Raw genomic sequence first — 23,880 nt, 5'->3', positions numbered from 1 at the left:
ATCGTATGAACAATAGTATGAACAACAGCTACGAAGGTCTACGAAGGACTCATTTGTGTTTGTGAGTACAAATGAACAATAGTGCATATGAGAAATTCATACTAAATTTCACCTAAATATAAGATGATAAACAGTATTTGAGCATTTAAGTACTGTAGAACTTGGTTAGCTTAGCTAGCCTCTTGGACATCTCTATCCTATTATTAAAATAACATTAATTTTATGTGTGTGTGTGTGTATATATATATATATATATATATATATAATTTTGTCAGACAAGACCTTATTGAATCAGAGATGATAGACCGCTCTGTGGTCGAAGGCTTAAGTAGCCTAAGACGTGGCAAGTTTAAATGCCTCTGCCTTTTGCAAAGGTTCGCACGAGGTGGGTGGAGTCGCGCGCTACGATCACTCGTGAAAGTATAATCCAGGCTTTACAAGAAGTGCTGCAAATTGCGTCAGCTGATGCAAGTTACGAACTGCCGTCCAGAAATACAATGTCGAAGAAAATCCAGCAGCTGTATGATGAGGAAAGGGAAGTAAAACAGGTTATTGTGAAGAGCGCCACAAATGTGTTTCTGACTGGGGATCACTGGACCTCTTAGCAACAAAAATTACCTTGGTGTGACAGCTCATATTATAGATGATGAATGGAAGATCCAGTCATTTGCTTTGAGCATGCTGAAGACCACTTCTAGGCACTATGGAGATGCCTGTGGCAGAGGCCTGGAAAATTAAAGAAAAAGTCTACCATCTAAAATGGTATTAAAAAACATCTGATTTACATCAGTTCTTATTCTTCTAATATCCTGAGCAAAACTAATTTTTGGTCAGAATTTCCAGTGTTCTGAAAACTGTTTGCTCTGTTTTCTGCACTCATCTATTGGTCTGTGTAGTAGACTGGTGGAAAAATAAACAAGATGTTGAGGTTTATGATTATGTTCATTGATTCATTCATCATTCAAACTTAATAAATATTTCTCATGTGAAATATTGAAATGTGATTAAAATGCGATTAATTTAGATTAATTAATTAATTGATTAATTAATTAATTCAAAAAAATTATTAATCACGTCCCACCCCTAATGTACACTGCTCGAAAAAATAAAGGGAACACTTAAACAACACAATATAACTCCAAGTCAACCACACTTCTGTGAAACCAACCTGGGGTGAGTTTCCTGAAACGTTCTTAGCGCTAAGTACTTCTTAACCTCATACGTTTCATACGAGGTTACGAAGTACTTAGTGCTACGAACGTTTCGGGAAACCCATCCCTGTTCAGTTAGGAAGCAACACTGATTGTGAATCAATTTCACCTGCTGTTGTGCAAATGGAATAGACAACAGGTAGAAATGAGAGGCAATTAGCAAGACCCCCCCTATAAAGGAGTGGTTCTGCAGATGGGGACCACAGACCACTTCTCAGTACCTATGTTTTCTGGCTGATCTTTTGGTCACTTTTGAATGTTGGTGATCCTTTCACACTCATGGTAGCATGAGACGGACTCTATAACCCACACAAGTGGCTCAGGTAGTGCAGCTCATCCAGGATGGCACATCAATGCGAGCTGTGGCAAGAAGGTTTGCTGTGTCTGTCAGCGTAGTGTCCAGAGGCTGGAGGCGTTTCCAGGAGACAGGCCAGTACACCAGGAGACGTGGAGGAGGCCGTAGGAGGGCAACAACCCAGCAGCAGGACCGCTACCTCTGCCTTTGTGCAAGAAGGAACAGGAGGAGCACTGCCAGAGCCCTGCAAAATGACCTCCAGCAGGCCACAAATGTGCATGTGTCTGCACAAACGGTTAGAAACCGACTCCATGAGGATGGTATGAGGGCCCGATGTCCACAGATGGGGGTTGTGCTCACAGCCCAACACCGTGCAGAACGCTTGGCATTTGCCAGAGAACACCAGGATTGGCAAATTCGCCACTGGCGCCTTGTGCTCTTCACAGATGAAAGCAGGTTCACACTGAGCACGTGACAGACGTGACAGAGTCTGGAGACGCCGTGCAGAGCGATCTGCTGCCTGCAACATCCTTCAGCATGACAGGTTTGGCAGTGGATCAGTAATAGTGTGGGGTGGCATTTCTTTGGAGGGCCGCACAGCCCTCCATGTGCTCACCAGAGGTAGCCTGACTGCCATTAGGTACCGAGATGAAATCCTCAGACCCCTTGTGAGGCCATATGCTGGTGCGGTTGGCCCTGGGTTCCTCCTAATGCAGGACAATGCTAGACCTCATGTGGCTGGAGTGTGTCAGCAGTTCCTGCAAGATGAAGGCATTGAAGCTATGGACTGGCCCGCCCATTCCCCAGACCTGAATCCGATTGAGCACATCTGGGACATCATGTCTCGCTCCATCCACCAACGTCACGTTGCACCACAGACTGTCCAGGAGTTGGCGGATGCTTTAGTCCAGGTCTGGGAGGAGATCCCTCAGGAGACCATCCGCCACCTCATCAGGAGCATGCCCAGGCGTTGTAGGGAGGTCATACAGGCACGTGGAGGCCACACACAATACTGAGCCTCATTTTGACTTGTTTTAAGGACATTACATCAAAGTTGGATCAGCCTGTAGTGTGTTTTTCCACTTTAATTTTGTGTGTGGCTCCAAATCCAGGCCTCCATTGGTTAATAAATTTGATTTCCATTGATGATTTTTGTGTGATTTTGTTGTCAGCACATTCAACTTTGTACAGAGCAAAGTATTCAATGAGAATATTTCATTCATTCAGATCTAGGATGTGTTATTTGAGTGTTCCCTTTATTTTTTTGAGCAGTGTATATGCATATGTATATGCTTTTTAAAAAGGCCCACAATTCCCATCTCCCTCCCTCTCTCTTACTGCTTCTACCTGTTGTTTTTCCACTCTTTCTCTTCTCTTCCCCTCCTGTTCCCTGATCATTTTCTGACTACTCTCTCACTTGTCATATTTGTGCAAAAATGCGCATTTTATTTAAATACTCACATATACATGTGAAACTATTCCTTTGAGGCATAAAGTAGACAAAGTATAACATTTTGTCTCTGCATCATTAGTTAAAGCTAATATGTGTACCGTATTTTCTGGACTATAAGCCGCTACTTTTTACCCCATGATTTGAACAATGTGGCTTATACTGAGGTGCGGCTTTTCTGTAGATTTTTCTTCACCCATCAGGGGGCGGAGCAGAAAGTGTGTGACGCTTGGAACATAACGACACGCAGACGCTTGCAGACTGTACTCGAAAGTTGTTTAATCAGCAAAAGGGGGTTCCAAAGAGGGGTTGAAGGCAGTCCAGGTTCAAACACAAAGGTCAATCCGAGAGGGCAGAGGTACCAGAGGGCGAATCCGAGAGAGAGAATAACGTGAACGAAGTGCAGGTCAAACCAGGGAAACAGACTATGAAAAAGGCTTGGTATGCGTACAAGTGACTGTCGGCAATACTTCGCAACATTGCATTCTCAGGCGAGGTCTTATATAGCTCTAGTTAATAAGGTACAGGTGTTTAATACTCAGGAGAGGCGGATCTCCGCATTCGTGGTGGTGCATGCTGGGAAGTGGAGTCCCCAGGGCTGGAGGCCGTGACAAAGTGAATCAGGTGGTAGGTCAAAGTTGTAAATAAGAAGCAAAGACATTTGCTTCAAGCAAATTCAAGCAGCAGGCACGACAGAGAATTTTTTTCAAACCATCATGTGTTGTTCCAAATTCTGAGTCCCCTCATTTGCACACGCATAAAGACGCTACAGATGATATTCAGGAGTTACAATGATTATAACTTAGTTCATTGAGCACTCTAGTTTTGTCCTAACATAATACAGACCCTCCAGAATTTCGCGATGTTGCGATTTGCAACTTCAACGCAAATTCAAGCAAACCCCGGGAATTCAGGGCGGTGTTGCAATTTCAGCCAATCACTGCAACTTTCCCACAAATTTGACCAATCACTGATGTCGTCTTGATGTGAAGTTGACAAACTCCCGCCTTACTTCTGTCTATACGTTCAAAAGGAGCAGACTGAAAGCAGCATGAGCGAGGTTAACGTTTCAAACTTGCCGACGAAAATAACTGCAAAAGATGGGAAAAATAGTATCCCGGTACACTACAGTGTTTTATTGTTTCACAACGATGAGTTCATACATGTATTTCCAACAAGTTTAACATTTCTAGTACCAGCCCATCCACTCCAATTGATTTTTCATAGTCTTTTAAGAGACGGAAAGTCCATTTCTGCCACCGAGCTGTTGCACTTCGAGAGATCATTTCAAGAAAATGAGAGGGATCATTGTGCATTCTCTGTCCCAAGACCTGTGTTTCAGGGGGCGGGGCATACAAAAACTTGAGAGGGATCATTCCTGCCCAAACTATTTCATACCACATAGAGCAGGGGTGGCCAACCCGTCAGAGACCAATAGCCACTTTTTTTTTTACTGTGTTACGGCAAAGAGCCACATCATACATGGGCATGTAAATTGTTGACGGGGGGTGAAATGGACAAAAAATAAGTATCGATCGATCGCCAATAGTTGGCGAATTAGTAACTCGTGTGAGTGTGTGAAGACAGTCAAATGTGTGTTTTCCACTACGCCGGTGGTTTCCACTGAAACCAGGCAAAGAGCCGCATGCAGCTCACGAGCCGCAGGTTGGCCACTCCTGACATAGAGTAAGAGAAATAAAATCATTGCTTGAAGTGTTAAAACCAGGGGTAAAACACAGGATAAGAAGCATAATACCCATAGGGAGATCCAAATAAATAAATACATAAATAAATAAATGGACAATAAATACATGGGTAAATAAATAGGTAAAAAGATAATTAAAATGGATTACTAAATAGAGGAAACCATACAAAATTTACTCCCTATTGCAATGTAATCACAAAAAACATCAAACATTTTAGCCTGCAACAATCACTAAAAAGGTCCGCAAAATCCTGGTGGGACTGATAATACTGCTGTAATACTGCTGTAATACTGCTGTAATACTCAGGCATGAAAATGGGTCAGGGGTTAAAAAGGTGAGAAGACCGGGGGGCGGGGCATGTGACGTCATGGGGATACGGCGACGGGGCGTTGACATGTGGGGGGGCGTTGACGTGACGTCATGGGGATACGGCAAAGGGGGGGTGGCTGCTGGTGTACGGGGGGTACGGGGGGGGTGGCTGCTGGTGTACGGGGGTACAGCGACAGGTGATGCCAAATATTATGGAGCCCGTAAGGTGACATCATGTAAAAAATATAGGCTAATAACGCCTGGCCACGACTTACTAACGGGTGTGAACGACTTACTAACGCGTGCGAACAAGATAATTAACGCGTGCGAACAAGATAATTAAGTATTACTTTATATAAAGCCAGGTTTACCTTCCTTGGGCAGTCAGTTCCCCGGGATCTACTTGCTTTGCTGTGAAAAAATAAACTTTGTTGCCGCGTGTGAAAGGCGACATTAGTATCTCGTTCACATGCGTTAATAAGTTGTGGCCACGCGTTATTATTTTTTTACAAGATGTCACCTTACGGGCTCCGTAAAATATAGTAAAATCCATTAAAAAAAATTTTTTTTGACTGTCTTGTCAATGGATTCAATGTATGGAGCCAGATCGTAAACGCGAGAAGCCGCTTTCGCCTTTCCAGATGGCTCAGTCAAAACCATTACGTCTTAATGAACCAATAAATACATCAGCGGCGAAAATGAGTGTAAAAATACATGTTATTTTCTAACGTGGGCTAAGGGTAGACTCAAACGACAAGAGTTTACAACTTCATCTTCAACCTTTTCAGCCCTGGTGCGAATGTTATCACACGTCCCTGGATTCACCAGTTACAACTACAGACACACTAGAAAAAAATCTTGTTTCTTATTTTATGTCACCGTTAACTACACGGGGTTGACGCGAACTTAAATAGGCCTATCTATCTACCTATTTATCACAAGAGCTTGTGGCTCTGACAGTGTTCAACGCTGTAGCGAACGGCAGTAACTTTGTTTTACCGCAAAATATGAAAACGATTGAAACCATTAATAACCCAATTAAATCCACTGGGAAATGTACGATCTGGTAAATGTAGTGGTAATGTATGATGTGGTAAATGTAGTGGTAAATGTAAACTATTCTGACTTGTCCCCGGTGTAGCACTAGGTCCTGCTTCTCGTCCCGCTTAGCAGTAAATGAATAACATGAATGAAGAACATTCGTATGATTGAAACGCTATTTGGCCTCTATGAAGGTTCTGGGCGGAAACTGCTGGCCACTGTGTCATTGAAATTGCCGATTTCGGAAGTGCTCTGTTTGCTTATTAAGTCAATATGATAATTAAAATATATACATATAATCTCCCGACACACCCCCCTCCCCCAACAAAAAACTCATCGGATCTACACGATTCACGTAGGTCACCCTTTTCAACTTCAAAACGGCGAATTTCGCCGAAAGGTGACAGATTTTCATGCCTGAATACTGCGAAGTCGTGGTCAGAGATGAACGCTTTGATCATAAATACGGTATAGAAAAAACGAACAATGTGCGTACAGCGTGAGAAAGAGCGATTGCCAAGATGGGCTGCGGTGGAGACTGCACAGCCTCAGCTTATCGTACACAACACTCCACTGTGCTGCCACTGCTCCTCCGCGCACCGCGCGAAATTGAAAAAAGTCGGTCATAACTCCGGTCCGTTGTTAACCAGACCCGTCGTTAAGCGGGGACTCTGTATTCAGTTCAATAGATATAGCCCGGTGCGGCTTATACGACATTTTCCATAAAAAAAAAAAACTTGGTAGGTGCGGCTTATATTGAGGTGTCCTCTATAGTCCAGAAAATACGGTACATGTTATATTTGTCATTTTACAAGCTTGGATTGTCTAGTTAGCCTTTTTGCTAATACATAGCCAGTACCATTCCATAATGATACCTTTCCATTATTTAATGGCTTTGATTTATATATTTTAGGTGAAAGAAAGAAAACTAAACAGAAAGAAACTGGCTCTGACTAGATGTTTTTTGGAAAAATGCTGTTATTATGGGAAACGTAGTCTTGTGTAGGTTTGTCTGCTCACCAGTGTAGGTTCAAATGTAAAGCATTATGGTTTTCTTATTGACATTTTACCCCTATGATTACAGTGGGGCATGGAAACATTTTTCTGGGGCACGTGGTCCATTAAATCGGGTGTAGTGACGCCTCTGTGTCCTGCTGTTTCAGGAGGAACACAGCCTTACTTAAAAACACTATATCTATGTTTTGTGTTCAGTATTGAGATTTCTCAGCCTTTAGCAGTTCAACAAACCCCTAATCTAGCATTAGCAATGCCTACTGAAATCAAAGATATTGATTAAATTCTCCTTTGGAGCATATGAACAGGACAAAAAGAATAGCTCAGTTTTAAGAGCGTGTGTGCATCTAGGTCGTGTTAAACCACAGATATTTAATAGGATCAAGTTGGACCGCTAAAGGTGTTTGTGTGTATATTTGTTTCCTGAGCCGCCGCAAGGAAGTTTTACAGCAAGCTGAATTCCAGTCATAAAATTTAATCGCGGCGAGTCCTCAAACTTGTAAATTTCCTTTTCAAAACATCCCCTGCCCTAGGCCCTTTGAAGCCGATCTCCCCAGGACCCCAGAAGTGGCGTGGCTCATCACATGGCCGAGTGCCTCGTGCAGACCTGACGCAACACAGCAGCCATCCCTGTAGTTTGGTCGCTGCAAGGAGGAGTATGTGTGTCTCCGGGGGTAGATTCAAGCACCTCTGCAGTGTGTGTCATTGGGGTTCTTCCTCCAAGAAAGGCCCTGGTTTCAAAACACCACTCTGCTTTTGCATCACCACCCAATCAGGGGAGAGGATTCACCAGGGTTACGTGTCCAGCCACATCAGAACTTGTTACGCGTTCCTCCTTAATTACCAGACATTGCTGCCAAAATAGATGGAAGTGATTTTTCTGCATCTGTAATTGCAGAACAGTTCTTCAGATTCGTGCTTGAAAGCATGGTTTCTTACACTGTCACAAAAACTAACCATGTCTTTTTAATGGACCTACTCAAAAGGCATTACTAAGGCCTCTAAAGTTAGCAAGAACTGACAGGCAGAAATAGACAAGAGCAGATAGGTATTGATCAGTTCCAGCACATTGCACTCTTGACCTTGACTCAATCTGCCCAAAGCTTGTAACTTATGGGCTAATCTTCAACAAAAATAGGTGAACTACATAAAAAACTAAACAAAAAAAAACATTATTAGTTCTAAAAAATCCTGGGATAACCAAACATCAGGTCAGATATTTTACATACCATAACCATGGATACAGAAATTAGAGCTGTGCAGTATCCATTTATAGAATGCATACAAAACATATAAAATAGAGTAGAATAGAATTGTTGTGTAGTTCTTAACATGCCTTACCACATTTTTTCTATCAAACACATGGCTATGGCTCTGATGTCTGTGTTCTGAAACAAACACCATCACAGGCGTATCATGCAGGCTGAGGGAGGGAGAAGGACGCTTACAGGGGGCCCCCAAATTTTACTTTGAAGAGAGCGGGAGACAAAGAAGGGATGGCACGGGTGCCAAAAGGATTTCTGCAGACTTATGACCTGGAAAAGAAAATGTTTTTGAGAGCCAAGAAAGCAGTGCTGCATCTTGAGCGGATGCCCATTCACGCTTTCAGAGTAGCTGCATGATGTTGCTGGGTACTTAATGCGCGCCGTGACCCTCAAAGACCTTGACTACTACATAATACTGCGGGCGACTCCTAAATGATCTTTGTGTTTAAAACATGTGTTTCTGTGTGTACTCAGTGCGAGGAGATATTGGATTGGATGTATGCACCTCCAAAACAATTCTATACTTGTGCATGCTTTTTGTCAGAATACTACAGTTCTGTAACAGCGCAGCATGCTGAGCACTTGAGTTATGTTTTGACTTAATGCCATTTGACTCCTGTTGAGGCTGTTTTGGGGTAGGTTGCTCACATTGTTTTTGGGAACAGAGAACCATGTTCCCTATGAACACATCTTGACCAGAATCTCCTGCCATCAGTCAGAGAGTTGAAGCTGGGATGGAAATGCATTATGCAACAACACAACAACCCAAAGCATTCCAGCAAAACTAGCAAGGAATGGCTTAATAGAAAGAACACGAATATGAAAAGACTTCACAATATGGATATACTAACTGACAGTAATGAAGGACTGTAATGAAGTAACGAGTAATTACGTTTTTCTCCAAGGAATAACCCATCATATGTAATGAGTGAATAAGCACAAACAAATACATTTTTCTGTGAGTTAAACAGATATTCATCCAAGTGTCCTTTTTCAAGAATCAGTATTGTTTATAAGCATAATGCTTTATCTAGATCATATTATAAAATATACCATATAAGAAAGCTGATACCCAACGCTTCAAAGCAATTGTTACTTCCTTATCTGTTCCTGCTTATTGTCTTTACGTTGGATAATTTCTCCGTAAATGTATCAACTGTCATTTCACTCACCGTAAAGCATCACAATGTTTTTGTCTTTTTCTACACCACCCACTTCTAGAGAAGAGAGGACATGTTGAAATATGATGTGTGTGTAATTTTTGGCATCTGCTTCCATTAGTCTGAGCCAAATGTGTTGTAAGGCAAATCTGATTGTATCACGCTAACACAGGACTCGCAAAGGCAGCGCTGCCAAAGCAGCCAGCCTCTCCCATATAAAGCCACTGAGCCTAGGCTAGACTTCACTTTTAATTGATGATGCACCAGTAATAAAAGAACAATCCTGTGAATTAGCCAGTGACATTTCCTCTTGTCTGTTTCCCCCACAGCATTAGTTAATCAGAGCCAAAACACACCTGGCGGCAAGATCAGAAAAAAAACAAAAAGCAAAACAAAAAACAAAGTGTCCTCCAATCATTCTAGGTGGAATTTTGAGGCGTGGCTTAAAAGTCCAGCCAGGCCCTGATTAGGCAAATTCAGAGTTCCCAAGCCTCTCCCCCATCCAGCTTGTTTGTTTTTCCCCAGTGTATTTGTCATTACTGTCATTACTTTATTTGCATTATATATTTAAAACTTGAACAAACAATAGGGGTGCAGGAGCTCTGGCCAAACAAAGCAGAAGTATATTTGATATCAGAATGAGTGACAAGAGAGGGTCGTGGGGGTAGTGGGTGGGTTGGAAGAGGATGCCATAAAGCAAGCAAAAATGGAGAGAAAACAGATGTCTTTGGCCTAGAGAGAGACAGGAAAGTGAGAACTTGCTGAGAGTTGGATTAATTAGATCTTGAGTGGAGCAAGGAAAGACAGGGGAAGCAGTCTAAATCACTTTTACGTCTTTGCAGCATATGCGTCGGTGGCAGGCAAACACCTCTGACATGCGACCTCTGATGACCCATCTCACTCTCTCTCACCTCAGAGTTCACCGACAGACCACAAGCAGACATGTCCACACAGGCAATGACAAAAACAAAAACTACACAGGCATTGACAACTCTTACATTTCCTCTTTACAAACAGCTAGCCACATTTCTTCCACACCAGTCCTAGTTTGATGTAGTACTCAAAAAACAGCACACCACCAGTTACTCCAACTCCTCAACTGGCCTTAATGTGTTACAATATAGTTTTATGCAGAGTGCTAGGATCCTGAGTAAATTTTTTTTGTTTGGTTTCTTCTGTTAGACTTTCTTTTGCTTTGATCATTTGGTTTTTTCTATTATGTTTTAAAATGTGACTTGTGAATGCGAAAGTTTGACCATTTTGACTCAATTTAAACAGTGATTTATAATGAAAACTTGGAGCGGTTTCTATGGCAATAGCAATGAACTCAGCTGAGAGGGAAAGCAAAAAGGAGCGTGTGTGGGACAAAAGATGAGAATGATATGGGTCTCTGAGGTTAATAAACTTTTAAGGAGCAGCATATTAGTAGCAGGTCATAGGGCAGCAGTGTTAGACGCCAGCAAAGTGGTGTGGAGAGCACACAGAGCAAAGAATTTGGGCTGGGGAGAGAGGTCACTGCTGGAGCTGGACACAGTGGAGACAAGGTCAGTCGAGGAGGAGGAAAGAAAGAGAGAGACAGAAAGCTTTGAAAAGGGGAGGTTTGAAAAGTGACAGCAAGTGTGTCTAACAGACTGACATGGAATATATACAGAGCTGCTTGAATGTTTGTGAAGTTCTTGAATAGTTTAGATTTTTTTTTCTGTTTTACAATGAAACTCTTATCATCCTCATCACCAGGTTTTGAAAATGAAATGTCAGGTTTATGTTTTGAGGGAAATGTGCAAGTTGCCAGCAAACGTCATGAAACATGGAATCAGAGCATGTGCAAAAGTAAATGAACTTGTAAAGTCATTGATAATGCCAATTAAGTAAAAGACTTGGTGACAGATGGTGACAGCCCATCAATCTGGGGAAAGCTACAAGACCATCTCCAAACGATTCCAGCTTCCATCCATCCACTGTAAGACAAATGATTTACAAATGGAGTGGACAGGCATCAAAACTTACACCAAGAAGCACCTGAAAAATAATAATACAGGTAAAGGCTAACCCACATATCACCTCCAGAGAGTTGCAGACCTCTGGCAGCATCTGGCATAAATTTACATGCATTTACAGTCAGGCAATAAATCAACAGACATTGAGTTCATAGGAGAGTTGATGGACAGAAGCCTCTGCTCTCAAGAAACAATGTTGCCCATTTAAAGTTCACTAAAGAGCATCTGGAATAACCAGAGGCTTTCTGGAAGTGCATTCTCAATCTGGATAGATGAGTCCAAAATTGAATTATTTGGCCATAATCACTGGTGCCATGTTTGAAGAAAAGTCATCATTGCATATAAAGAGAAGAACTTCCTCCCAACAGTGAAGCATAGTGGCGGAAATGTGAAGGTCTGGGCCTGCTTTTCTGCCTCCGGACCTGGACGAATACATGTGTTTGGGAACACAGAAGCATCAATTCCTAGGCCTATCAACAAATTCTTGGCCAGAATCTCCCATCAGTCGGAGATTTGAAGCTGGGACGCAAATGGATTATGCAATGACCCAAAGCATTACAGCAAAATTACCAAGGAATGGCTTAAGAGAAAGGTGATTTGCTCTCTGGATTGGCCCAGTCAAAGTCTGGACCTCTATACCATAAAATTCTGTGGCAAGATCTGAAGTGGGCGGTACATGCCAATATCCCTCCAACCTCTCTCATCTGGTGGAGTTCTTCAAGGAGGAGTGGGCAAAAATCCCAAAAAGCAGATGTGAGATACTCGTTTGTGTTTAAAGAAGACGTTTGATTGAAGAAGTAATGGCTGCAAAAAGGAGGTGCCACAAACTCCTTTTGTGCTTGTCACATTTTCAGTTTTTGGAGAGAATAATTACTTTTGTTGAATAAATAATAGAAATATATCCTTTTTTTCTATGTCCCATTTTTGCAAGGTCTGCTTTACAAATTAAGATTTAGATGTTCATTTCATAAGATTATTTAAATTGTTTTGTAGAAAACAATGATGTTTGGGTGGCTCACTATCACTATCTTTCAAGCGGCACTGCATGCATATATATATATTGTCACGGAACAGCTCCGGACCCTTCCCTGTGGGCGTGTCATATCGTCGTCTGCGTGCGGTTATGTCCATGTTTGTACTTCCGTGGGTGTGGGTTGTTTGTGAGCGTGTTCGTTTGTTACACCTGTGCCTTGTCTCGAGGTCACATGGGTCTGTGTAACTCACCTATATAATGTGCGTTCGCGCAGTGTCTTGTGCTCGTCTTTGTCTAAAGCTACGTGTCTGCGTGAGTGTGATTTAGTGCTGCTCGCGCTCCATCCGGAGCTTATACGTCTATCTTGTAATAAAAGTTATGTTTTCCGTAATCGTCTTGGTGCCTGCCTCCTACACCCGGACGTTACATATATATATATATATATATATATATATATATATATATATATATATATATATATATATATATATATATATATATACACACGCACCAAGTAAATAAATTTTAAAATAAGGTGAAAATGCCTTTATGTTCTGTTATCTTTCTCACTGGGAGACTAGTAACAGAGGATTATCTTATTATGGCTCTCCTCCACACCCAACAGCAGTTTTTGTATTGATAAAAACACAAGAGACCTCCCTGAACCGACGGAAAGTAGGGAAATTGAAAACGAAATGTGTGTATATATATATATATATATATATATATATATATATATATATATATATATATATATATATATATATATATATATATATATATATTTGTGTGAATGTATATGTATGTCTGTGTGTATTGGAGAATGTATCTTAATAACACTGTGGATAAATTTGGTCAACCAGGATGAGTCAGCCTTTTGAAGTGTATAAACATCCATACACACTGTGATACGTAGAAGGGGTCATCTGCTTTTATCCTTAACGCTGTAGAGATTTAATGAAGTCCATGTTGTGCAGAGCTACTTACGGTACTCGTTTATATCAATCCAGTAGTTCATAGTGTAGTGACTTGGACATTTTTTTCAACATTACTTAATCACATCTAAAATAGTTTTATTAGATGCAGCACAATGTAACAAAAAAAAAGATGCCTTAATTGTCAAATTTGATCAAGCCAGTCCAAAGATATTCACATTTAAATCGGCCCTATTTTTGCATCGCAATTTTTTTTCACATTTAAATGCAATTAACCTAAAACAAAAGGAAATCTTGTGATCAAGAAATGTGCACTAGTATTAGCATGTGGTTAGCCCGTGCCCGCCGTTATCATGGTTCATCAGACCAACACGTTGTCTTGGGACCCTTAAAAAACTACCTTAAACTGTACAGACTGGGATAAAACTTAAGGAAACAATAAATAAGAATCTAATGTAACGGTCCAGTTATCTATTAATATTGTTTGAACAGTTCCACGATGTTTTTGAATGGTTCAAACACGAAGTTAAATTTCAAGCAGGCTCAAAAAGAAACAGAAGCGCGAAATGCGAGATGAGAGAAAGCGGTCATTCAATGATGTCATATTACGAAAACTCTGGGAAGAATCTCCTACAAACCGATGAAAACAGAGATATTTTTTACAGCGCGCTTGCGATCACTGATTTCGCTTAGACAGTGCGACCAGAGAAAAATGGCGGCGGCTCAATCATTATTATGCGGGGATATCCAAGTTCCTATAGTGTGCCATCATGCCATGTCATGAGCAAAGGGATTTTTTCTAGTGAATTACTTGAGCATTTCCTTCCTTGAATGCCTTATTTGTGTGTGAGCATGTGCAAACTGACAGACAAACAAACACTAAGAGTAATGTGGATACCCTTATACTTATTTCCCATCCTCCAGATTTTTTTCTCTAATAATCTCATCTTCCCTCCAGTGACTAAGTGCCTGGCAGTGTCGTCATTTCACGAAAGCCAGTCACTAGTACTGTTCCAGAAGGAAAGCAGCCCCCCAGTCCTCTTTGACTAAGGGTAGAGGATTTCTGCCTTCTACACCTGTTAGTAAGGCATTTTTACATGCTGTCCACGGTCATTGCCCTTTTTAATGTTTGATTGAACTGTCTGCACTAATGCTCAGGATTAGGATTTAGGAGGGGCTAATCATACATCATAGAGCCATTTCCAGTTGAACCTCGGAGCTGTTGTACCTTTTTAAAGGGTTTCTTTTTTAGGTTAGAAAAAGGTCTCTGTTCCTTAACTGTTCCTTGTTAAAAAAAATTATTTAATATTGAAGACCTATTATAAGTCTTTTGATTTGTGATTTTTTTAAATTGTCTGGCTTTGGGAAGGACCTTGGACAGGGGCTAGCTATTGCATGGTTCTCTGTGTAGTGTGTGTGTGTGTGTGTGTGTGTGTGTGTGTGTGTGTGTGTGTGTGTGTGTACGCATATCTGCGCGCCAGCATCATTAATATCCTTTGGCATCATGTGACTGGTGTGCTACAGTCCAGTGTTAAACACACACATCAGACCCAGTCTGTGCATTGAGGCGGTGGTGCTTTGATGTCTGCTAAACTCCAGCTCAAACACACAAATCAGAGCTGAAGAAAACGCCTGCACCACTTACCCCTGCTTTTATCCATTAATGGGCTCACGGCGGGCTGCCAGGTGCCGTCACCCTGGGAGACCTGACAGTGGAGGCCGATAAGGTACTGTAAGTTTGCTGTAGCACGCAGCAGCGGCTAGACACAACAGACTTCAAACTGCACACAAAATCAAAGGGAATCATGACTCAGCCATAACAGCTACTTCTCATCTCTGCTGGAGACCAAAGCCAGAGCAAATGAAATTCATTATTAATTAACTAAATATGAAGGCAGGTTAAATGGTATTACATCTACAGAAACGGTAGCAAAATATTCCCATTTTATCTGAGTAAAGTGGAGAAATAATAGAACTAAACTAACTTTACTCTTTAAATCGTTCTTTCATTACTGAGTTTAAATTATTTATAGATAATAAAATGACTAGCTTCAGAGGAGTATTTTAGATGGTCCCTCAGTAATACCCTGCACCATCATATGCACTAGTGCAAAGCTGCTTCATCGGTTCCTTACAATCAGTGGTGGTACACAAAACACGTACAAATATCCAAGGTAAAACATTACTCCAGTAGTCCTTCCATTAGTCTTCTACTTGAGTCTTATTTTAACATACACAAAGAAACTGCTTGCTGCAATAAATGACCAGTAGGCCTATGAAAATAACTTACCCCCATTTGTTTCCTTAGACTGAATGGGGAATTCTTATAAGAACAAATCTTATGGGACTCTTACGGGACAGAGAAGGCACTTGAAAATGAGTCATTTTTCTTTTCGATTACTTCAAAAATGTCACTCAGATAAGGCCATTGGTTTTGTGTCGAGTTGCAGTTTCCTCCACTTTTAAGTAGGCATACGTTTTCCGAAGAATTTACGCTGCTGCAGAGACGCTGAACCGAACTCTGCAGGTGAACGTGCTTTGTGCTTCTGTTGTTTTGAGGTTACTTTATTTTAATGAATACATACAACTGAAGGAACTACAAATTCGCATAATGTATTTAAGAGTAAAGGAGTAAAAAGTAAAATATTGGAATTTGAAAAATAGTTTAGCTAAATAGGAACTTACAAAAATGAAACCACTTGAGTAAAGTACAATGCCGAATTACATTTACTTTGTTACTGTCCACCACTGCTTATAGTTTCACTGTTTATTCATTTGTGTCTAAGGAGTTAAATGAAAGGTGTTCATAGAAGACCGTCACCTGCTATCTGCCACATCTCAATTAATGTCAGCATTCCATGTGAATGTCCCATAACATTTGGAAGAATGTCAAAATCAATGTAGATTAGGTTATACATGCTAATAGACGCCTGATAGTCAAATCATGCTAAATTCATTCCTAAATCCTCTCTTCTGACTTTATATTGTTCTTTTTGCATCTGTTTGTTATTGTCATTTCTCATCTTTGAACTGTCTTTGAGTCATATCTTGATTAGAGCAGTCATCTGTGAGTCTCTCTCTCTCTCTCTCTCTCTCTCTCTCTGTGTGTGTGTGTGTGTGTTTGAAAGAGAGAGAGAGAGAGAATCAAAAGGCTTTTGAGTTCACTTTATCTACTTTATCTCCTACTCAGTGCTTTCCAGATATTCTTAGTGACTGGCTGTTTGCCTGTGAGACACTTCTCTTCGTTATAACTGCTCCATTCATAACCTGAGCAACCTCCATAGGAGTCATTCACATTTTCACATATGCCATCTCGGAACAGGAAGAGATGAGAGGAGAAGAGGGCTTTCTAGGACTTTCACACATTTTACATTAAGGGTCTTTGGCTATTCCTTTTGTTCTCTTTTTGTATTGAAATTCAATAGTAAGGGTGTGTGTGCATGTGCGTGTGTGCATGAGTGAGAGTATTCACGCATGCTTTACTACAGAACATAGCATTTAATCAATGCAATAGAGAATAGAAAACATCAGTATATAATTACAGAGGAAAAAAGACCTGGTCCACAATCATAATGAACTGTTTGCAGCAGGGGCTAAAAGCTTCCTTCCTCTTCCACAGCAGGGGACTCAGTTTACAAGTGTTGCATTTATTTACCAGCTTCAGTGGAATTTTAAAGTGTTTGTAGGCCTATATATTATACAGTCTACTGATATCCAGAATCATCTTCATTGACATCGTCTCAACCCTGATCAATGAAAAGAGAATACCAGCATATATTGCATAAGTAGATACACTAAGGACCTTGAACACACACCATATGCCGACTATCTCAAGCTGGACGTGGGAGGACACCATACCACTTCACCATGGACCAAAACCATGTGGCGAGCAGTAACCCAAACCTCTGGCACTGCTACTCTCCCCATCTCCCCCTTCGCAGCTCAGATCACTTCCTGTACAAGCGCATTCATTACTCATCATCTAACCCTAGAACTGACACTGCACAGATCTTTTCACTAGGGCAGGAGGAGGTCACTGTTTACAGTGTCGAAAGAGCAGAGGAAAGAGAGAGGAGGATGTGCTTGACATGGGCCCAGGACTACAGTGACACGGGCCCAGGAATACAGTGACAGGATGTACTTAAACCTTCAGGTGGATTTGGCAAAAACTATATATTTTTTTATTTTTTAGAGGCATGTCTTTTTTTCCGTTGGTGATTTGATTGTGCGACATCTGTGTGTGTGTGTGTGTGTGTGTGTGTGTGTGTGTGTGTGTGTGTGTGTGTGTAAGTGCGTGTGTGTGTGTGTGTGTGTGTGTGTGTGTGTGTGTGTCACAAAATCTTGCCCAATCACAAATACTTCCATTACATCCCCCATTACACAAACTTTCTCTTTCAATTGCTCATTCATTCTCTCATACACACAGATTTGTAGCTAAATAAGTATACATATTCATTCACACAAAGTGACAATTAATTGAATGAAACATGTATTTGGGAATCATTAATGTACATTTCAGGTGGGGACAGTGTAAAAGGACATCTGCTATGTCCTCGATGAAGTGTGACGTGACGTGTGCAGGTGCGATGGATCACGTACAAACCAATAGGGTGTCGGAATATTATATGTTTATACTTCTCATCCAACCACAATCAAATTCACTCTATCCGGATAGAGCGATTAGTCAGTATAGGGTTTTTTTTAACGATGACATGCCAGAATGAAAACAAGTCGAAATAAAATAGCAGTAACGAGGCTATTTGTAAAATGTAAGGAGAACAAAGTACAGATAATGCTGTGAAAATGTAAGGAGTAGAAGTAAAAAGTCAGCTAAGAAAGAATTACTCCAGTAAAGTATAAATAACCAAAATGTCTACTTAAGTAAGGTAACGAAATACTTTCTACAAATAGTACTTCATTACTTGACACATCTGGACTAGGGGGGAATTGCTCTCCCCAGATTTCCTCTCTGCCCCCCAAGCACAAGCCCCCCACCTGCCTCATTCCCACTTGCACACACACATGTATAGTCAGCACATAGAGGGGTGGGTATCACCACTGATTTCTCAGTTCGATTCGATTCCGATTCACAAGGTCCCGATTCAATTCGAATTTCGATTCGATCCGATTCAATATCGATTCTTGTAGGGACATTTCAGTTACAATAAAAAGTGTAGTTTGAATGTGAAATGTTGTAATGATACAAGGAACACTCAAACTTTATTAAAATGTATTAAGATATTAGTGTTTATACTGTGAACAACAGTTACATTCTTTTTTAATTTTGTAATGATAATGGGATTATTGGGTTACTGTTTCTTTAAGTAAAGTGTGCGTGTGAGTGGGAGAGCGCGCAAGGAGCGAGAGTGAGAGAGAGGATTCGGCTATTTACTTCTGTTGAGTGAATTTGCTTGTATTAATGTTAAAATAAAAGAGAAGAGTTGTCAACTGTAAACTTCACAGCTTTATACTTGACGCGTCGCGACCGGCGTGATGGTCCGCGCACCAAAAATGGCGTAATCGCGGTGGCTCCACCCGTGCACTGTCGATTCACGAGGTTGTGCACCTCTCGAATTTTGTAACTTCAGGGGCCGCGCTTCAGCGCAATGAACAAAGTCATGTTTGCTGGGTTCATACACCTAAACAAGGTGGAATTAAAACACGTCACGCGAGATAAAACGCGAAACGTTAAAACGGTACGCATATGCGGGGAAAATTGGCCAATTCTAAAGATCGATCTCAGGTTTAATAAATCGATATTGAATCATTCAAATGAAGATTGATTTGAATCGAAAAATCGATTTTTTAAACACACCCCTAATATTGGAACTATTATGAGTATAGTTTTGGCACCCCGCTCCCCCAGGCCTCCCAGCCAAAGCAATTCAAAACTGGGCAGTTTGGAGGCAGCAGGCAAGTTTGTAAAGTTTAAAGACCGCAAGAGATGTGTAATTCCATGTTGTGAAGATACACATGTGAAACCTGGGAGGTTGGACCACCATATCTAATCTACCAGGTGTTGACTCAAGATTCTTGGTAAATGATTAAATAACTTGTAAAATTATTTTGTGTGTGAAGGCTGACTAGCAATGCAGATCATGTGACTTGCTTTCCAGACCAACATATGGATAGTTGGACATATGTTATGTATGTATGTATTTTGATGTTATATGTTACCTGTTTACTGACTGCATGGGACTGTTTACTAACTGAATCCATGGGACTACAGTTAATGCATGATATGGTGATTGGAGCACTGGAAGACACTTCTGGGATGATGGACCGTATCAGTGGAACACCACGTCACAGGGTGAAGATCAACTGGCTCACAGAGATCGGAACTCCTCAACAGCTTTGTTTATAACCCCAAACACCTGCTCCAGCTAAGTATTATCACAAAACATTGTTAGCTAGATGAAGTGCACCAAACTCTTGCGAAACATTGTGGTTAGGTGGATCTCCAGGGTGCAGCTGGTGACCACTGATGTCTCTACAATGTAGATTAGGTTATACATGCTGATAGACGCCTGATAGCATCACATCGTGCCGTCGGACAAAGCACCAGGTTTGCTTTGGACCGTAGTAATTCTATTCAGCTGCCACACAGAGGCCCACACGCTGTTATTCCCACACTCATATTAGTCTCCTGTATAACAAAATAACACAAATGCAGGGAATCTAATGGAAACTAAGGGCAAGACAGACAGGGTTTTTATTCAATAGCAGAGGCCGAAACATCTGAAAACTGAGAAGAAGCTACTCAAAGGTAGTGAGCAACATGGTCCTATGATGGCTCATCCTATGAGGGCAAAAAAGATTCAGAAGTCAAAACTCAATTTAGGTCTGCAAAGTAAAAGTTAGCGGTAACTTCTGAATCTAGGCATAGTCGATGGACATTTTGAAAAATCACATTACTTTGCCGTTGCTGTTCCCTAAAATTACAGAGATCTAAAATAGACAGAACAGCTGGTGTTGTCTATTGACATTTAAATGTTTTAAAATTGATCAACTTAAGCAAGACTTAAAACTTATGTGGATTTTGTCCATCTTCCTTCCCTTTATTGATGAATTAGCAATTAATAACCTAGCTGTGACGATACGGGGTGAGCGAAGGACGAGACACCGGATCCTTGCTGTAGACGTCACTTTATTATGTAGACACAGAGATTGCGCAATAGCGCACGAAAAACATACAACGCTTACACAGAAACGTGTAGACTCTAGACAACGACGAGCACAGGACACTGCGCGAGCGCACATTAAATAGACAAACCACATTAGCCCCACGTGATTACGAGACGATTCACAGGTGAGACGCATTATTCACACAACATAGCCATCACCACGGAGTTCAGCAGACGCAGACAAAGCACGTGGACAACGTTTACACACGCCCAAAAGGGAGGGGCCGGGGTCCTCAACGTGACAGACGCCCCTCCAAGGGCACTACCCGTCCCGGGGTGCCAACAGGACCGGGCGCCCCGAACCCACGACGATGGGCGGATCCGACACGCTCAATCCTGCGTCTGGGAGGTGATCGCCCTCGGGGAAGCGTCCGCCACGGACCGCCTAGAACACCCTCCCTGGGAACACAGGAGACCAGCGATCCATCCTGGGCCAGCCACCTCCTGCCTAACCGGATGCATACATCATGATGGACATTATTACATCTTTTTCCTTTTATTTCTCTTCTTTCTGTCTAAATTGTTGTTGTTGTCATGGTGACCGGTGTCGGCCAGAGGAGGATGGGTTCCCCCCCTGAGTCTTGGTTCCTCTCAAGGTTTCTTCCTCATGCAAAAAACTAGGGAGTTTTTCCTTGCCACTGTCGCCTTTGGCTTGCTCACTGGGGGCTAGGACTCGGCACTTGTAAAGCTGCTTTGTGACAACAACTGTTGTAAAAAGCGCTATATAAATAAAATTTGATTGATTGATTGATTGAAAAGACGTTAGACACGTTACACGGGACGTTCACAAACACGCACACAGGCACACATACACATAGAGGCACAAACGGGAACAGGGGGTTTGGCATACATACGGGAAGACTTACAAACACTGGTACACACACACACGATATAGGCGCCAGGCTGTGCGCCAGCAGGAGAGTGATGAGGGGCGAGAGGTCGGGAGCTACTGGTGCAGTAGGCGCTGCGGGTGGCGGTGCTCCTCCTGCCCTTGCTGCAGTCCCTCCACCGGATGCAGTGCGGCTAGCGGACGCGCCCGGCGCAGCGCGGCTGATGGACGTGCCCGGCGCAGCGCGGCTGGCAAACGCGCTCGGCGCAGCGCGGCTGGTGAACGCGCGGCTGGCGAACGCGCCTGGCGCGACCGGCGAACCCTCCGGAGTCAGCCCTAGGCGCGGTCACTTCCATCTCCTCCGTCTAGCTCCTCTGGCTCCAACTCATGGGCTGCTCCGGGCTGCCACCCCGGGAGCAGTCCATCTCCACTTCTCCGGAGCGGTCGGAGAACGACCTCCATTCTCTCTTCACGGTCGCAGCAGAGCATTCAGAGGGAGGCGGACCGTCCTCTTCCTCCGAGTGGAATTCGCTGTCCGTGCACTCTGAGACGTCCGAGTGCACGGACCGCGGACGTTCTTCCTCCTCTTCCTCACCGTAATCGGCGGGGTATGCCAAGTGCTCCGACGGAGGGTAGTCTCCAACGTCGACCTCCTCCCCCTCCCCTTTGACGGAAGAGGAACCAACGGGCGGAGGGAGGTAGTCCTCTTCCTCGGACTCCTCCTCCTCCTCTGACCTGTAGTCGAGTCTGGACGCGTCTTCCAGCGACAGGGGGTAGCCCTCTCCGTCTCCACAGTAGTCCACGGTGGAGGTGTCGTCCAGAGACGGGGGGTAGTCCTCCTCCTCTCCACCATAGTCCACCGTGGATGCGTCATTCATCGAGGGGGGGTAGTCTCCCTCCTCCTCCTGCTCCTCCTCGGAGTCCTCCTCTCCGAACTCGCTCTCTGGGGTGGACTCGGTAGCACCCATGACGAACGAGCCCACCCTCAGAGGCGAGAGAGCGCGGGCTGGAGGAGCGTGTCTCTCCCTCCAGATTCTCACCGCGCCCTGCCGGAAGATCTCTGCCAGATCAGGGTCTCTCTCCTCGACCTTCTGGGCTGAGGTCAGCTGGAGGGCGCATACAGGGTCTGACATCAGCTGTTCCCGAGTCGGCGAGGTTATGCGGCGCGGGGGCGAGGAGGAAGAGCGGTGGTGCCTTTTGCTGGGACGCAACGCCTTCTTAGGCCGGGTGGCGTATCCTGGCATGTTCGGGTGTCTCTGGTCGGCTCGTCGTTCTGTGACGATACGGGGTGAGCGAAGGACGAGACACCGGATCCTTGCTGTAGACGTCACTTTATTATGTAGACACAGAGATTGCGCAATAGCGCACGAAAAACATACGACGCTTACACAGAAACGTGTAGACTCTAGACAACGACGAGCACAGGACACTGCGCGAGCGCACATTAAATAGACAGACCACATTAGCCCCACGTGATTACGAGACGATTCACAGGTGAGACGCATTATTCACACAACATAGCCATCACCACGGAGTTCAGCAGACGCAGACAAAGCACGTGGACAACGTTTACACACGCCCAAAAGGGAGGGGCCGGGGTCCTCAACGTGACACTAGCCTTTATGAGAAAAGGTGAGTCTTGAATGAGCTCTAGATGGTCGTAAACTGACAGACTGCTGAAACTTGAATTTGCCACTCATGGGATCAATATAGTATATTGAATTGAACTGAATTGAATTGAACATCTGGTTAAAGTTCAAAACACTGCAGCCAAGTTAAATCTCAGGAAATCAGAAAAGTGTTAGACGGTGCAACTAATTGTTTTTATTATGCAAGGCTAGTTTTGTGAAGTGGTTGGTGGGAACTTTGACCAAAACATGAAGGACAGCAAGAAACACCAAACACCAGAGCAGGCAAAACTCTTATAACCTTATTAAAAAATATTGTGATTTACCAGCCATGTGGTTTATCTTTGTAATTTGCAGATGATATGAAGAAATTGAACTTTGGAAAATATGTGTCTGCTAAACTTGGCATTGGGTTTAAATATTTGTTTATCAGATGTGAGTTTTAGTAGTGCTCATACACACACACACACACACACACACACACACACACACACACACACTCATTAATTGGATTGTGATGTTCCTGTTGATGCTGTATTTATCACTGTTTTTAAACAGACACACACTCTGTCTCTCCCCTTCGGTCTTTCTGCCATCTTTATTCTTCTCTGCGTTCTGTCTTAATAAAAGCTTGCTGTATAAACTGTGATTTCCTGCTAGGGCTGTTTTAGGTGGTGGTTTAACCTAGCTGCCTTTTCCTGACCTCCTGGTATTTGGGAGCTGTTACCCATAGTAACTCATCCTCATTCAGTTCCTCATTGTTGTACTTGAAGGAAACGTGCAAAACTGACCATGAAACTGACAATATGGGCTTTAAAAATGTGGCTTTTACTTAACCTTTCATCCAAGTCTCTAATTTGAAGAATCATTTCGAACTTCAACC

The sequence above is a fragment of the Brachyhypopomus gauderio genome, chromosome 5 (genome assembly GCF_052324685.1).
Source record: "Brachyhypopomus gauderio isolate BG-103 chromosome 5, BGAUD_0.2, whole genome shotgun sequence".
Lineage (NCBI taxonomy): Eukaryota > Metazoa > Chordata > Actinopteri > Gymnotiformes > Hypopomidae > Brachyhypopomus > Brachyhypopomus gauderio.
Note: the sequence above shows the minus strand (reverse complement) of the source record.